We start from the raw sequence: 16,980 nt of genomic DNA, 5'->3' as shown, positions 1-16,980 counted from the left end.
TGTTTATTTCACTTTTATTTTATCAGGTAGGCCAGTTGAGAACAAGTTCTCATTTACAACTGCTACCTGGCCAAGATAGAACAAAGCAGTGTGACACAAACAACACAGAGTTACACATGGGATAAACAAACGTACAGTCAATAACACAATAGAAAAGTCTATATAGAGTGTGTGCAAATGTAGTAAGATTAGGGGTGTAAGGCAGTAAATAGGCCACAGTGGCAAAATAATTCTGTGCGAATGTTGCCTGTCATCCATGGCTTCTGGTTGGGGTATGTACGTAAAGTCACTGTGAGGATGACGTCCTCAATGCACTTATTGATAAAGCCAATGACTGATGTGGTGTACTCCTCAATGCCATCGGAAGAATCCCGGAACATATTCCAGTCTGTGCTAGCAAAACAGTCCTGTAGTTTAGCATCTGCTTCATCTGACCACTTTTTTATAGACCGAGTCACGTGTGCTTCCTGCTTAAATAAAGCAGGAATCAGGAGGATGGAGTTATGGTCAGATTTGCCAAATGGAGGTCAAGGGAGAGCTTTGTATGCGTCTCTGTGTGTTGAGTAAAGGTGGTCTAGAATTGTTTTCCCTCTGGTTGCACATTTAACATGCTGATAGAAATTCTGTAAAACTGATTTAAGTTTCGCTGCATTAAAGTCATCGGCCACCAGGACCGCTGCCTCTGGGTGAGCGTTTTCCTGTTTGCTTATGGCGGAATACAGCTCATCGAGTGCGGTTTCAGTGCCAACTTCGCTCTGTGGTGGTATGTAAACAGCTACGAAAAATACAGATGAAAACTCTTTAAGTAGATAGTGTGGTCTACAGCTTATCATCAGATACTCTACCTCAGGCGAGAAAAACTTTGAGACTTCATTAGATATCGTGCACCAGCTGTTGTTTACATAAATGCATAGGGCCCTGCCCCGTGTCTTACCAGAGGCTGCTGTTTGTCTTGCCGATGGGGTGTATAACCCGCCAGCTGTATGCTCTTAATTTCGTCGTTCAGCCACGACTCGGTGAAACATTACAGTTTTTAATGTCCCGTTGGTAGGATATACATGCTTTCTGATTCTGATCTTCTCAATACAAACTCCCTACTATCTGATTTTCCATTGGTTGTTGAATGCCAGGATCTTATTGCAGTGTTCCCATTCTGATGGTTTCTTTGATGGTGATTGGCTGAACTGTGTTCTTCTGTCCCAGGTGATGGCTCAGAAGGTGGGGCTGAGTGCAGGTATATCCTGGCATTTGTGAGCGGGTTCTTCGTGGCAGTGCCAGTCACCATAACTGTTCTGGACCGCTTCGCCTATGTAGCACGAGTGGAGGGAGCGTCAATGCAGGTGAGACTCTCTCTCTCTGTCTCTCTCTCTTTCTCTACCCCCCATCAATTCCTTCTGATCTTATTGTACTTTTTCAAAGCCCAATTCCCTTTGTAGCATAGGTAATGGAATCTTGGCATCAATCATACCGTAACGAGAGAGAGGGAGAGGTTCTCTTTATAATGGAAAATATTGGCCTCACCTCACTTGTTTTCAACCTCTATTTTTAATGCAAGTCATACATATTCTTCATTCCTTTACACTTGTGTGTATAAGGTAGTTGTTGTAAAATTGTTAGGTTAGTTACTCGTTGGTTATTACTGCATTGTCGGAACTAGAAGCACAAGCATTTGGCTACACTCGCATTAACATCTGCTAACCATGTGTATGTGACAAATAAAATGTGATTTGATTTGAAATACTCAAACCCATGTTTCATTCCGCTGTCAAACAGAATTAATCTAGAGGTATACACATGTAGCTATACAGGTATCAAGGTAAGGCAGTCAGGCAACTAAGACCCATTGGTTTCATCGCATTGGCTGGGTCTTGTCCTCCGTGTTCAGTGTTGGACGGCAACTTCAGCCCCTTGGGAAAGGTTGACTCGAGAATCTATACAGCGCAATAGCCTTGTAACATGGGAACTGAAGGGCCTTGTAGGAGCTCCATCACTGATGAAAGAAATCTGAATTTCTATGGAACAATAATTGAAATTCTTAAATAAAGACGTTTCAGTCAAGTCAAATTAAATGTCAGTCCATAGTTCTTGTTTCCTTTGTACCATCCCTCATGACGTCCAATTACAGATAGTTAATTTGTATTTATATGTTTTTCTAAGAAAGACATTGTGAAATGTAACAACTAATAGTGAAGATGGTTATTGATTTCTCTCCTCTCATCCTATACTACTACTTAGTGAATCAATACATTCACATGCTGAATTCTGTTTCCACTGTTGGAGTTAAATTTGCGTAGGCAGACAGTTGCTTTACTTTGCCTCTCCTCCTACAAGGCTGCTACAGTCCTCACAAAACCCCTTGTCTTGCCTTGGGTTGCCTGCAGCACAATATTTGAATTGTTGACCAGACAGTCTTATTTTATTAAACTTTCCAGTGTTATTGTTTTTCAGTTTTTATCAATTCTAGGGTGCTTTCCAGCTAGCAAGCTAGACAATACAGCATGAAATATGGTAAAATATGACTAAAAGTGAAAACGATAACGTATCCAACTGTAACAGATACATTCCGCGACTGGCAGCACTCGTAGGAATATTTATTTTCAGCAGACAGATAAGAGATATTCTGTCAATTACCCCAGCAAGCATGAAATGGCCTGTGCACATCCTGTTTAATGAATCATTCTGCCTGTGTCATGTCACCCGCCTCTTGGAGCGGGGCTTCTTCACACACTAGCTCTTCGATAAAGTGACAAACAGTTTGTGACAAACTAAGTTGTAAGAATAAATTATTTCTGGGGGGGATTTAATGGTCTATAGGCCTATACTATTATACAATAGTTGTCGTTATGGTTGTTGTAGAATCCTGTGGAGTTCCATTTCCCACTGAGAGTGAAATGGTTGATTTAGTCTTGTTTGTGGATTCACTGGTTAGAGAAGATCATTTTGTTGTGTTGTGTTTAGTAGGAAAATAATCTGGGATGTTCGGTCTGAACGTGTCCAAACTGATGTATTCTGTAACTCACTGTAGTAGTTTTGTGCATAATTCTATAAGCATGAGTTGTTGAATAGATTATTCTTGACCTTTGCCATGCCCCTGAGTTGTGTGGTTTTAGAATCTTATGAAGCTAGTTAGCCTACAGCCATGTCTCAGGACAATTCTGACCCCTGGGCATGTATCCACAAAGCGTCTCAGAGTAGGAGTGCTGATCTGGGATCAGTTTAGCCTTTAAGATCATAATGTATATGATTACCTGGACAGATCCTAGATCAGCACTCCTACTCTGAGACATTTGGTGGATATGAACCGTGATCTCAAAATCTGAACATAGAGTTGATAGACCTATTCTCAGAATGCTGAATGCTTCTTAAAATGCTTCTTGAAATGCAGAATGCTACAAGTTATGTAGATTCCATGACAGATAATATACGCACACATTAATCTGACATTTAATATGGTTGAGTAACCTTTCCACACCACTACATTTGAAAGGTAAGATGTTTTATAGACAGCTATTGTCAAGGCTCAGGAGAAGACCCAGATGCAGACAGTTTCCAAGTAACAAAAGTTTATTACAAAATCAGGGGGCAGGCAAACGACAGGTCACGGGCAGGCAGAGGTCAGTAATCCAGGGTGGTATGGCAAGGTACAGAACAACAGGCAGGCTCAGGGTCAGGGCAGACAGAATGGTCGAAACCGGGAAAGATAGAAAACAGGAACTAGAGACAGACAGGAGCACAGGAAAAAAGATGGTAGGCTTGACGAAAAACAAAACGAACTGGCAACAGACAACACGGGTATAAATACACTGGGGATAATGGGGAAGATGGGCGACACCTGAAGGGGGGTGGAGACAAGCACAAAGACAGGTGAAACAGATCAGGGTGTGACAACTTCTGTGTTTTTGCCAACAGTATCTGTCAGTTTGAATCAGTAGACACAGAAGGACATAGGCTGAAGCCATCACAGTATGGCATGGCAGGAGGATGCCACTTCTCTTTTCTGAGAGGAATATGTCACTTTGAAAACAATATGTCACTTTGAAAACAATATGTCAATTTGAGAACGGTATGTCACTTTGAGAACCATATGACACTTTGAGAACAATAGGTCCCTTTGAGAACAATATGTTTTTGAGAACAATAGGTCCCTTTGAGAACAATATGTTTTTGAGAACAATAGGTCCCTTTGAGAACAATATGTTTTTGAGAACAATAGGTCCCTTTGAGAACAATATGTTTTTGAGAACAATAGGTCCCTTTGAGAACAATATGTTTTTGAGAACAATAGGTCCCTTTGAGAGCAATAGGTCCCTTTGAGAACGGTGTCATAACGTTGGCCTCTTTGGGTATAGCAAGCCCCATCCCCCTCTCCCCGCCTCCCCCTTTCCTCCTTCAACTAGGCTACTGTGGTCAGAGAGACGTTGTAAATTCCTGAGGATCTCCTCATGGACACACAGTATAAGAGGCAGAGTAAATTTTCATAGAGGACAAAGGAATACCGTAATTGCTGGACTATTAAGCGCACCTGAATATAAACCGCACCTGAATATAAACCGCACCCACTGAATTATAAAAAAATATGTATTTTGTACATAAATAAGCCGCACATGTCTATAAGCCGCAGGTGCCTACCGGTACATTGAAACAAATGAACTTGGTCACTATCTTCCTCTTCCTGTGCATTGAAACCACTGAAGTCATCTCCTTCGGTGTCGGAGTTGAATAGCCTCAGAATTGCTTGATCCGATGTTGGATCGTTTTCATTGTCGCTCTCGTCACTTTCATCCGGAGGCAAATACCCCGCTGAGCTCATGCTGCCCCTTCAACACGCAGCAGTCCAGCCTTTCGAAAACCGTTGATGATAGTGGATTTTTTGACAATGCTCCACGCTGTCAAGACCCACTGGCAGACTTGACCATAAGTTGCTCTTCGCATGCAGCCCGTTTTAGTGAAGGATTTCTCCCCACTTGTCATCCAAGCCTCCCACTGAACAAGGAGCGCCACCTTAAATGCACGATTTACACTGATGTCGAGTGGCTGCAAATACTTTGGGCCATCTGCTTTTCTTCCCTCTGAAAGCTTTTGTTGTCTTTTTGCACTGAGTCAGTTCCTCACGCTGCTGTTTCCAACGTCTTATCATCGACTCATTAAGGCCAAGCTCCCGTGCAGCAGCTCTATTTCCTTTTCCAACAGCCAGATCGATCGCCTTCAACTTGAAAGCTGCATCATATGCATTTCTCCGTGTCTTTGCCATGATGAGGGTGACTACCGTGGTACCGTAGGGTGACTAATTACTACCGTAATCAGAATGATGGGAAGTTTGAGCGCGCTCGATTTACGTCACATTATGTGACGGTGCTCAGTTTTTTGGCGGCACGAATCTTGTGAAAGCGGGAAAAATCCATAAATTAGCCGAGTCATTGTATAAACCGCGAGGTTCAAAGCGTGGGAATAAAGTAGCGGCTTATAGTCCGGAAATTACGGTACCTTCCAACTCACAGAATTTGAGGTAAGAACAAATTTCATGTTCCGGAGAAAGTATAAAAGATCGGTGAAGAATCCAGCTACGAACTGGTCCGTTTGTTACAACTTGGGGAAGCTCATGGGAGGCGGTGTGGCCACATTACCATAACACTGTTTATATAATAGCCTCAGATATGAGGTTTACATCTAATTGTTGTATAAGATGAATGAGTGAGTATGATACTGTTTGTATAATTGTTTGATATGATTTTGGACTGTTTAATGAAGAAGAATACAATTCCCTTTTGATTTGAACTAAATCAGAGGACCGCCCCTGAGCCCAGTTAGGGTTAGGCCTCCTGGGACAGCCCTTTTTCGGCCCTTCCGAATAAAACCCCCACTCAGGTTTTCGATCAGCAGACCGAGCTTACCTCAATTACGAGATGGCTAAAGGTTGCAGATCATGTTTTTCTCCATTATGAGAGGACAAAGGTTGTAATCCATTGCTGAATCTTTTAACCACACGGTTAAACTCTTAGACTATTGATACCGACAGAATAATAACAAGTCTTTGATATTAATTACTAGTCTGCAGCTAGGAATTCGGTATCATTGCACGCGAAGAACGACAACTGCCGAAACATCCATTCTATAACGAAACTAATGAATGTCACTCTGAACTATCCCCTCTAACCACAACCGAGAGAGAGCGGAAGAGAGATGGACAATTCTACAAAAGAAACAAACTTTTCACCAGCGATCAAGACGACACACTGAGCGTAAATATATATATTGATTGCAATTGTTCCCGAATGTGTAAAGGATTAGCATTTCAATTGTTATAACTATCACTCTGTAGTGACTTCTTAGTCGACCCACTCTTCCCCTTTTGTCTAACAAGCCGCCATGCCGGTTTATCCCACTAGGGCACATTCTCATTTCATGTAACCACATTTACCTTGTTTGTTTATGCATTTCTGTGAATTACTTAGTTAGTAATAAATAAATTATTAAAGACAATTGATGTATGGATGACTCATAGTGAAGACTGGGTTCGTGCAGATAACCAACAATTTACGACGTTTGGAATGAGACTAACGTGAGGTAAAGTAAATAATTCATTAATTAGAAGACTAATTTGATCAGATAAAATATCTGAAATGTTATTTTAGGAAATGATAACTTTGTAATCTGAATATTCTTCCTTGGTGCCCTGACTTCCTAGTAATTACGGTTACATGATTAATCAGTCTAATCGCGTAATACTAATTACAGAGAATCTTTGATAAAAACTATAAGTCTTCAGTTAATGATAGTAAAGACACGACACCGGTATGTCACGTTGAGAACGGTATGTCACGTTGAGAACGATATGTCACTTTGAGAACAATAAGTCCCTTTGAGAACAGTATGTCACGTTGAGAACGGTATGTCACTTTGAGAACGGTATGTCACTTTGAGAACAGTATGTCACTTTGAGAACAGTATGTCACGTTGAGAACGATATGTCACTTTGAGAACAATAGGTCCCTGAGGTATTCAGGTGTTATGTGTTCAGTCAGTCAGTCCCATGTTTGTCCCTTCCTTGACCTTAGCTGCTGTATTTCTGTTCAGGAGGACACAAATGACAATGCTGCTGTACTTCTCCCGATGCTCGAATTTTTGTCTATGACTTGTTTGTGTGGGTACATGTGTGTGTGTCTCCTCAGCCCTCTATGTGTCCTGAGGGGAATGTGACAGGTTCTGACATGATGCTGCTGAACCGCTGGAGTGTGAGGAACTACCAAGTACGACGAGATGACATTGTGTCAGTCCTGCAAGTAACTACAATTTATCCACGTTTACATACACTGTTGTTTATTTGCTGTCATACAAACTGGGACCTTGTTTGTTGCTAAAATCAAGTGGATTTCACCTGTGGTACCAATGATGTACTGTACTTGTCATATGTGTGTACATGAATAATGACAGGATTGTTGTATTTCGCCCCAAGCCTTGGCCTGTACATCATCCATCCTTACTGTACTGCATGTTGACATGGAAACAACATGTTTCTGTCCGTTCGATATCTGTGTATCATCTTCTTTTTTTATCCTGATATATCCAGCTGACCTTTTGAGTCACTGACGACTCTACCTAGCAAGGCTGATATAATTAGTGCTTATCTCCAAGCCTCCAGACTCCAGCCATGATATAATAGACCAGTGGTTCCCAGCTCCGGTCTTTCAGTACCCGCAACAATATAATTTTTTGTTGTGGCCCTGGACAAGCACACCTGATTATACTTGTCAACTAATCATCAAGCCCTTGACAAGTTGAATCAGGTGTTTTTGTCCAGGGATACAACAAACATTTGTGCTGTTGGAAATACTTGAGGACTGGAGTTGGGAAACACTGCAGTACACCACGTGATCCATAGAGTGAAGGGCAGGCTGTCCAGTTGAGTTTCATCCTCTCTAAACTATTCTCCTAATCCTCATCCACGTCAGTAGATGATGTGTACCACCTTACTTCCCTGCAATCACTCCTCCACTCCCCTGCCGCGCTGAGGAGCACGCAGAGCTGGTCTGCTAACCCCTCTTTACCTCTCTCTCTCTTTCTTTCTCTCTTTCTCTACCTATCACATGCTCTCTCCCTCTTTCTCTCTCGCTCTCTGTGTGTGTGGAGTAGGCATCTGCCCACGGCTGGCTGAACAGTGACGATCTGCTCCCCTGTGCCGTTGTTAAAGTAGAGAGCCTGTTGACACTGTTGGTTCCACAGCCGAGACTGGAGAGGGAGGGGGGAGAGAGAGGATTACCAAGGCTCCAATTAGAGTGCCACGTCCCACGTCAAGGGTTCCTGCTTTCAGACACACTCTTTGTTCTGAAGCACCGTGGGAAGCCAAATGTGGCCCTGGCTGCTAATGAAAAAGTCTGCATCACAAATGGCACTCTATTTCCTATATAGTGCTCTACTTTTGACAAGGGCCCATAGGGATGTAAGGAAATAGGGTGTTATTTGAGAATCAGCCAAAATCTCCCCTGAAAAAAGTATCCTCTCGCACTCTCTCCTCATAGACTCAAGTCCCTGGGCGCACTAATCCCAGCCTACTTATGTTTTTGTTATTGCGATGGCTTCTGAGATTTCTTCTGAGACACCCCTTCTAGCTCTGTGACTCTACTGTAGCTACGATATTGAGGAAAATGTTACTTTTTATGCCTGTGATATGTGCTTGTCCCACTTAGTTATTTTAAGATGAATGCACTAACTGTAAGTCGCTCTGGATAAGAGTGTCTATTAAATTTAAATTTTTTATTTTCACCTTTATTTAACCAGGTAGGCTAGTTGAGAACAAGTTCTCATTTACAACTGCGACCATCATTGATATACAGTGCCTTGCGAAAGTATTCGGCCCCCTTGAACTTTGCGACCTTTTGCCACATTTCAGGCTTCAAACATAAAGATATAAACTGTATTTTTTTGTGAAGAATCAACAACAAGTGGGACACAATCATGAAGTGGAACGACATTTATTGGATATTTCAAACTTTTTTAACAAATCAAAAACTGAAAAATTGGGCAAAATTCACCCAACTTATTGTGGGAAGCTTGTGGAAGGCTACCTGAAATGTTGGACCCAAGTTAAACAATTTAAAGGCAATGCTACCAAATACTAATTGAGTGCATGTAAACTTCTGACCCACTGGGAATGTGATGAAAGAAATAAAAGCTGAAGTAAATAGTTCTTTACTATTATTCTGACATTTCACATTCTTAAAATAAAATGGTGATCCTAACTGACCATAGACAGGGATTTTTTTACTGGATTTAAATGTCAGGAATTGTGAAAAACTGAGTTTAAATGTATTTGGCTAAGGTGTATGTAAACTTCCGACTTCAACTGTATATAAAAACCACACCTAAAAGACAGGAATATGTAACTGCTTGGTGTATTTTCTGTTTTCATCAGCTTAACTGGGTTTGACAACCTCTGTCTCCGTTGGTACATTGCTTCAGAAATGTTTAATTTATTTTGGTTCTACATTATTATTCTAATTCAGCATGAATGTCCACATATCACCCATTAATGCATTTCTCACTTAGAAAATAGCTATTCTGTCCTCAATGGGGCTACCTGGTTAAATAAAGGTTACATATAATACATAATAAATTGCTGTGGGGTTTGATGTGTTGTGCCCTGTGGGTTGAGTGGGCTCAGACAGACAGTGGAAGGCAGGCAGGAAAGCAGGCAGGATAAATCCCTCTTTCATAATTACCCCAAGATGGCAGCCTCTCCCTTCCTTTCCCTGCAGGGGACGTGTTGTTCAGCCATTACAGAGCTCTACAGTGAGAACATTTTACTTGCATATGAGCCTACATTTTTCAACTGAGGCGCACACGTGCTCCTTGTAAGAGAAAGGTCAGCGTAGAGCCTTGCATTATGAGGCACTATTCCTGGCAGAGTGGAGAGAGGGAGTGAAGAAGATTGAGGGAGGTGGGCAGGGAGGGAGAAAGAGGGAAGAAGACAGGGAGCAGGAAAGGGGGAGTGTAGGAAGGAGAGAGAGAGCTAGCACGGAATGCTAATCTAACATAATCTGACATTGGGTTTAGCCTGAGAGCACTGTTTGAATCTTATATGGAAAATTATTTAAACAGCATTGTTCGCGGCAACATTGTTACTAAGTGATACGGCAGTGTCTTACAGACTCATTGACTAGAATGAGAATAACCATTCTAGTAATTATATTTCTGTGGTACACACACTCAGCATGCAGTAGTATATTATGGTAATAAAGGAGCTGTGTGTATTTGTGTCTGTTCACAAACTATCTATCTCTGGTATTGAGATGATCCCTGCATTAGATCACCCATGTACATCATAATAATACATATGATTTATATAGCACTTTCCTAATACCCAAATGCACTTCATATCATCATATCCTAACCTTATTTTATTATCTTATTCTTTTAAGATTTGCATATCCACCAATTAACCTACATGCTTTTGAGAATGATTAAAAATGGCAACATGTGTGTCACATTCTGACCTTAGTTCCTGTGTTTTTGTCTTTGTTTTAGTATGGTCAGGGCGTGAGTTGGGGTGGGCAGTCTGTTTTTCTATGTTGGTTGTGTTCGGCCGAGTATGGTTCTCAATCAGAGGCAGGTGGCGTTAGTCGTCTCTGATTGAGAATCATACTTAGGTCGCCTGGGTTTCACTTTTGGTTTGTGGGTGTTTGTTTCCGTGTGAGTGTTTGGGCCACACGGTACTGTTTAGTTTTGTTCACATCGTTTATTGTTTTTGTTCCAGTGTTCAGTTTGTTTATTAAAAAGACATGAACACTTACCACTCTGCACCTTGGTCCTACTCTCTATCTCCAGACGACAACAGTTACAATGTGAAATACTGTCGATCTGTATTGACAGCATTGTTCGAGAGTGATTTCATTAAAACCACAAAAAGCTGTTTTCTTATGTACCAAAGAATCTCACCCTGGCCTGTACTGTATTTACATTTCAAATGTGATATTGGACTACTGCTACGGCAAGTCGGACTGATTTCCTACTGTAATTGGTACTCATTTTAAGCACAAATTGTCCAAGGGAATATTCCGGTCCTCTGAGTAATTTCTTATTTACAGGATAGACTACTCCTCGTTTCAAGGCCAGGCCATAGCAGTGGATGAGGAAAATGGTTCTGTCAACATGTTTATGAGTGCATATACTGTATGTAAAGCTATCCACCACATTGGGTATTTGTCATGCTTTCAGACAAGACCATTACAAAGCTGATTGATTTTATGTTCTGCTGTGAACATAACCATTTGGTTCTGAGCAGCCCCGGAAACAGATTTCTGCAAAATATAATTTTCTTGTGGAAAGGGAGAAGTGCTACTCCCCGTGTTATAAACAGGTGTCATAACAGATGACTAAATCCCCTTTCCTGGCAGTGTTCATTTGTTTATGACAACGTTTTGCGATTACCATCCTGGTACAAGACGAGAGAAAAACAGAAGTTTAAAGTTTTGACGCAAAAGTTTTTCCCTTCTAAAAGTGTATGAATATTCATGGTATGCACAGCAGCAGCTCGGTAAACCTTCAAAAGCTTCAAGTCTTCATTCTCTGAACTTTCTTCTCTTCCTGTTGCTTGTCTTTGAAGTGGGGATGCCAAGAAGAGAGAAACAGCATTCCTCCAGTTTGGTTGGACTGTATTGAGTTTGTGTAATTAGCATCAACAGAATCCAGTTCAGTTACAGCTCACAGAACTCCGGTACATCCCAGCTTTGTTAAGCTATGTTTTAGCCAGCCATGACCAAAGCCCATTGTTTTGGGATTGGGTTTAGAAAAAAAGAGAAAACAGAGGGGGAAAAATGGCAAGCAAAAGCCTCTGAGATACTTAATCTAGGAGACTCTGAGCTGACAATCTCCCCCCTGCAGAAATGTTGCTGGGGCAACAGCGGGAACGCGGTCAGTGGAGGTAGGAGTTCCTGTCCCTGGAGACAGGAACAGGGGAGCAGACTTCCATGAGCCATGAGATCCCTGTTGAAACAGAGGAACAAACCCCAGACTGCACACTTTGGCCCCTTGGGAGAGATGGGAGGCCAGGAAAGGGAAGGAGGGGAATGGAGGAGAGGAGAGGGGAAGGGTTGAGAAGGGAAGGAATGGTATGGCATGGGAGGTTAAATGTGGGAGGTTAAAAGGGTTTGTTTTACCAAAAGTGATCACTTCAGTCCGTCTCCTATCTACCAGATAGAGATGTTTTCCCATGTCTGTTGCCTGGTTGTAAGATTGACATTATCTGTCATTTGTGTGAGTGCAGCAGGAGCGTGATGTCCGGGATTTGCTTCTGTTAAAGCAGGCCACTGCCCTCTGAGCTAAGGATCCCTCTCTGCGAAACTGCAAGTGCACACATGTGCACATGCACGTGCACACACACGCACATAGTGCTCCGAGCATGCACACACACACACACACACACACACACACACACACACACACACACACACACACACACACACACACACACACACACACGCATGCACACACACACACACACACGCACATAGTGCTCCGAGCATGCACACATACACACACACACGCACATAGTGCTCCGAGCATGCACACCTGCATTCACAAATGTGCTTATATTTTTCTTAAACGTTCAATAAAATATGTTGTTCCCTCTAACTTGCTCAGAGGCAGTCATTTCATTCAGCATGTTAATAAGAATGGACTGAATTAGTAAATTAATTGAATACCCTGTGAAATCTCATCACTTTACTAATATTTATATATGTATAAATTCCTGTTCATCAGAGCAGTAAATTAAGTATTCATATCTTCTCTGCTTAAAGATTTATGGTCATGCTTTTACGCTAAGTAGCTGGTAAATATCCTCCATGTACAGTTAGCCTCATGTCACTGTTTCAGTGTGCTATTTATGCGCTCAGGATGATCGTCATGTTTATAGTTTTTGATTTTGTCTGGAGTTAGATAATTCACTGAAGAGAAAGCTTTCATTTTTTTAAGTAAACCTTACCTTAACCATTTTAACTTCTTATGGCTTGGGGGCAGTATTGAGTAGCTTGGATAAATAGCGTGCCTAGAGTAAACTGCCTGCTACTCAGGCCCAGAAGCTAATATATGCATATTATTAGTAGATTTGGATAGAAAACACTCTGAAGTTTCTAAAACTGTTTGAATGTCTGAGTATAACAGAACTCATATGGCAGGCAAAAACCTGAGAAAAAATCCAACCAGGAAGTGGGAAATCTGAGGTTTGTAGTTTTTCAACTCATTCCCTATCGAATGCAGTGTCTATGGGGTCAAATTGCACTTCCTAAGGCTTCCACTAGATGTCAACAGTCTTTAGAACCCGGTTTGATGCTTCTACTGTGAAGTGGGGGCGAATGAGAGGGGAATGAGTCAGAGGTCTGGCAGAGAGCCACGAGCTGGCCACGCGCATTCACGTGAGAGTTAGCTTGAGTTCCATTGCATTTCTGAAGAGAAAGGAATTCTCCGGTTGGAATATTATTAAAGATTTATGTTAAAAACATCCTAAAGATTGATTTTATACATCGTTTGACATGTTTCTACGGACTGTAACAAAACTTGGACTTTTCGTCTGCTCCTAGTGATCGCGCATCATGAATTTGGATTACTGGGCTAAACGCGCAAACAAATAAGGAGGTATTTGGACATAAATGATGGACATTATTGAACAAATCAAAGATTTATTGTGGAACTGGGATTCATGGGAGTGCATTCTGATGAAGATCATCAAAGGTAAGTGAATATTTATAATGCTATTTCTGACTTCTGTTGACTACACAACATGGCCGAATATCTGTTTGGGTTGTTTTGGTCTCTGAGCGCTGTACTCAGATTATTGCATGGTTTGCTTTTTCGGTAAAGCTTTTTGGAAATCTGACACTGCGGTTGCATTAAAGAGAAGTGCATCTATAATTCTGTGCATAATAGTTGTATCTTTTATCAATGTTTATTATGAGTATTTCTGTAAATTGATGTGGCTCTCTTCAAAATCACCGGATATTTTGGAAATACTGAACGTAACTTTATCGAACAAAACATACATGTATTGTGTAACATGAAGTCCTATGAGTGTCATCTGATGAAGATCATCAAAGGTTAGTGATTCATTTTATCTCTATTTCTGCTTTTTGTGACTCCTCTCTTTGGCTGGAAAAATGGCTGTGTTTTTCTGTGACTTGGCTCTGACCTAACATAATCGTTTGGTGTGCTTTCGTCGTAAAGCCTTTTTGAAATCGGACACTGTGGTGGGATTAACAAGTAGTGTATCTTTAAAATGGTGTAAAATACTTGTATGTTTGAGGAATTTTAATGATGGGATTTCTGTTGTTTTGAATTTGGCGCCCTGCACTTCCACTGGCTGTTGTCATATCGATCCCGTTAACGGGATCTCAGCCCAACACAGGGGATTACTAATTTTCAACCTACTTCAACTCTTCTGCCTCTCTAATGCTCTGCTGTGGTCCCTCACATCCCTCTAACACAGTGACTCAGCTCGCTGTTCCATTACACTTTTTCAGATGTGATGAATGAATGCCTCCGCCTCTGGTAAATTTCTCAGTTTAAATAGGTCGCCTTGAACTCGGATGTGCCTCCGAAAAGTTGATTGGGGTAAAATTCCACAGTCAACAACCGAGAAAAATGGCAGAGAGTCCTTCAGTGGTTGTATGTGTCAACATGAGATATGAAGGGAGAGAGAAGCAGCAGCAGGCCAGTGCAATAAGAATCTCGGAAAGAGAGAGAGAGGTGCTGCTGGTAAATTGAAGCAGGGCGGCTTGGGGGAAATGAGATATGGGTCTGAGGTACCGTTAACCTGCCGGTACTTAATAATGAGACGTATTCCTAATAGTAGGATTGTACTGTAAATCAGAATCTATATCTGATCAAACATTGTGCTTGCAGGAACACAATGAGGTAGAGTTGCATTCGGAAGAAACTGCGTAGATAGCAGGTTTTCATGGAATGTAGAAAATGCCCACTTGGATGTGGTGATCTGTTTTCACTTCAGCTACATTTCTTTCAGCCTCCCTTGGCTCTCTCTCTCTCTCTCTCTCTCTCATGTTCTGAACCTGCCTTCACAATGAGATAGTGAGAAGAAAAAACAGTCAGTCTCCAAACACAAATGATGTTGTTCATTACATGGGAGCCCTGTCATCAGCTCCAGCGGGGCCTTTGCTTATGCAGCAAGGAGATATTCCTCTCATTCAGCTGCTGTGTAATTCTACAAACATCAAAGCTGCTTTGCTGGCATTCACATCCATCAGCAGGCATGCAATGAAATGGGAATTACCTCGACATGAAAAATTCCCTAATTTCTCAAAAAACAGAAGCAGCAGCAGCTTGGAAGCACCCTGCCCACACCAAGTGAGCTGAGCGCAGTGGGCAGGTTACTCACTTGACACATTGAGGCTATGATAAAAGCCTTAAGTTAAAATTGTGCTCTGGATGGAAGGAAATTGGTGTTTGAAATGCCAGAGGGACAGGATTCTTAATTTAGACTGTTAGTGACACATTTCCAACTCAGAGATAGTGTAAGCATTATCCTCTTTTTTTGTTTAAGGAACCAAACCAGACTTAGTTGTGACCTGAGGGTTATTGAGTTCACTTGCTTCAATGGTAGGGGTAGTCCTACAGACTAAGTGACCCTGGATTGCTTCTTCATTGGTAGAAGTGTGTCAATGGAGGATAAGTGAAAAATGTAGTGACTCCTCGAGGGTAGAGTTCTAAACAGATAACCATATACTGACACAGTGCATTTTGAATCCCCAGGGATTAACATATTTTATCCTTCCAAATTACAAATACAGTGAGTTCCAAAAGTATTGGGACAGTGACACATTTTTTGTTGTTTTGGCTGTGTACTCCAGCAGTTTGCATTTGAAATGATACAATGACTGTGAGGTTACTGAACTAAACCTTAGGCTACTTTAATGCATATATAAGTGAATTTGTTCCTAGATTTCTCCCTAATACTTTTGGTCCACAAGAATGGGGGGACTTTGTACAAAAAGTACTGTAATTTCTAAACGGTTTACCCGATATGGATGAAAATACCCTCAAATTAAAGCTGACAGTCTGCACTTTTTTTTTATTTTTTTATTTCACCTTTATTTAACCAGGTAGGCTAGTTGAGAACAAGTTCTCATTTGCAACTGCGACCTGGCCAAGATAAAGCATAGCAGTGTGAACAGACAACACAGAGTTACACATGGAGTAAGCAATTAACAAGTCAATAACACAGTAGAAAAAAAAAAAATGGGCAGTCTATATACAATGTGTGCAAAAGGCATGAGGTAGGCGAATAATACAATTTTGCAGATTAACACTGGGGTGATAAATGATCAGATGGTCATGTACAGGTAGAGATATTGGTGTGCAAAAGAGCAGAAAGGTAAATAAATAAATAAAATAAAAAAACAGTATAAAAACAGTATGGGGATGAGGTAGGTGAAAATGGGTGGGCTATTTACCAATAGACTATGTACAGCTGCAGCGATCGGTTAGCTGCTCGGATAGCTGATGTTTGAAGTTGGTGAGGGAGATAAAAGTCTCCAACTTCAGCGATTTTTGCAGTTCATTCCAGTCACAGGCAGCAGAGTACTGGAACGAGAGGCGGCCAAATGAGGTGTTGGCTTTAGGGATGATCAGTGAGATACACCTGCTGGAGCGTGTGCTACGGATGGGTGTTGCCATCGTGACCAGTGAACTGAGATAAGGCGGAGCTTTACCTAGCATGGACTTGTAGATGACCTGGAGCCAGTGGGTCTGGCGACGAATATGTAGCGAGGGCCAGCCGACTAGAGCATACAAGTCGCAGTGGTGGGTGGTATAAGGTGCTTTGGTGACAAAACGGATGGCACTATGATAGACTGCATCCAGTTTGCTGAGTAGAGTGTTGGAAGCCATTTTGTAGATGACATCGCCGAAATCGAGGATCGGTAGGATAGTCAGTTTTACTAGGGTAAGCTTGGCGGCGTGAGTGAAGGAGGC

General features: G+C 41.6%; 1 pseudogene; it reads left to right on the top strand.

Annotated features, from left to right (window-relative positions):
* Window positions 1-256: 256 nt before the first annotated feature.
* LOC115134841 (mitochondrial inner membrane protease subunit 2-like) overlaps window positions 257-16,980 on the top strand; it is a 211,334-nt pseudogene continuing 194,610 nt past the window's right edge.

Source organism: Oncorhynchus nerka, linkage group LG9a (assembly GCF_034236695.1).
Source record: "Oncorhynchus nerka isolate Pitt River linkage group LG9a, Oner_Uvic_2.0, whole genome shotgun sequence".
Lineage (NCBI taxonomy): Eukaryota > Metazoa > Chordata > Actinopteri > Salmoniformes > Salmonidae > Oncorhynchus > Oncorhynchus nerka.
Note: the sequence above shows the minus strand (reverse complement) of the source record. Positions and strands in the feature narration are given on the sequence as shown.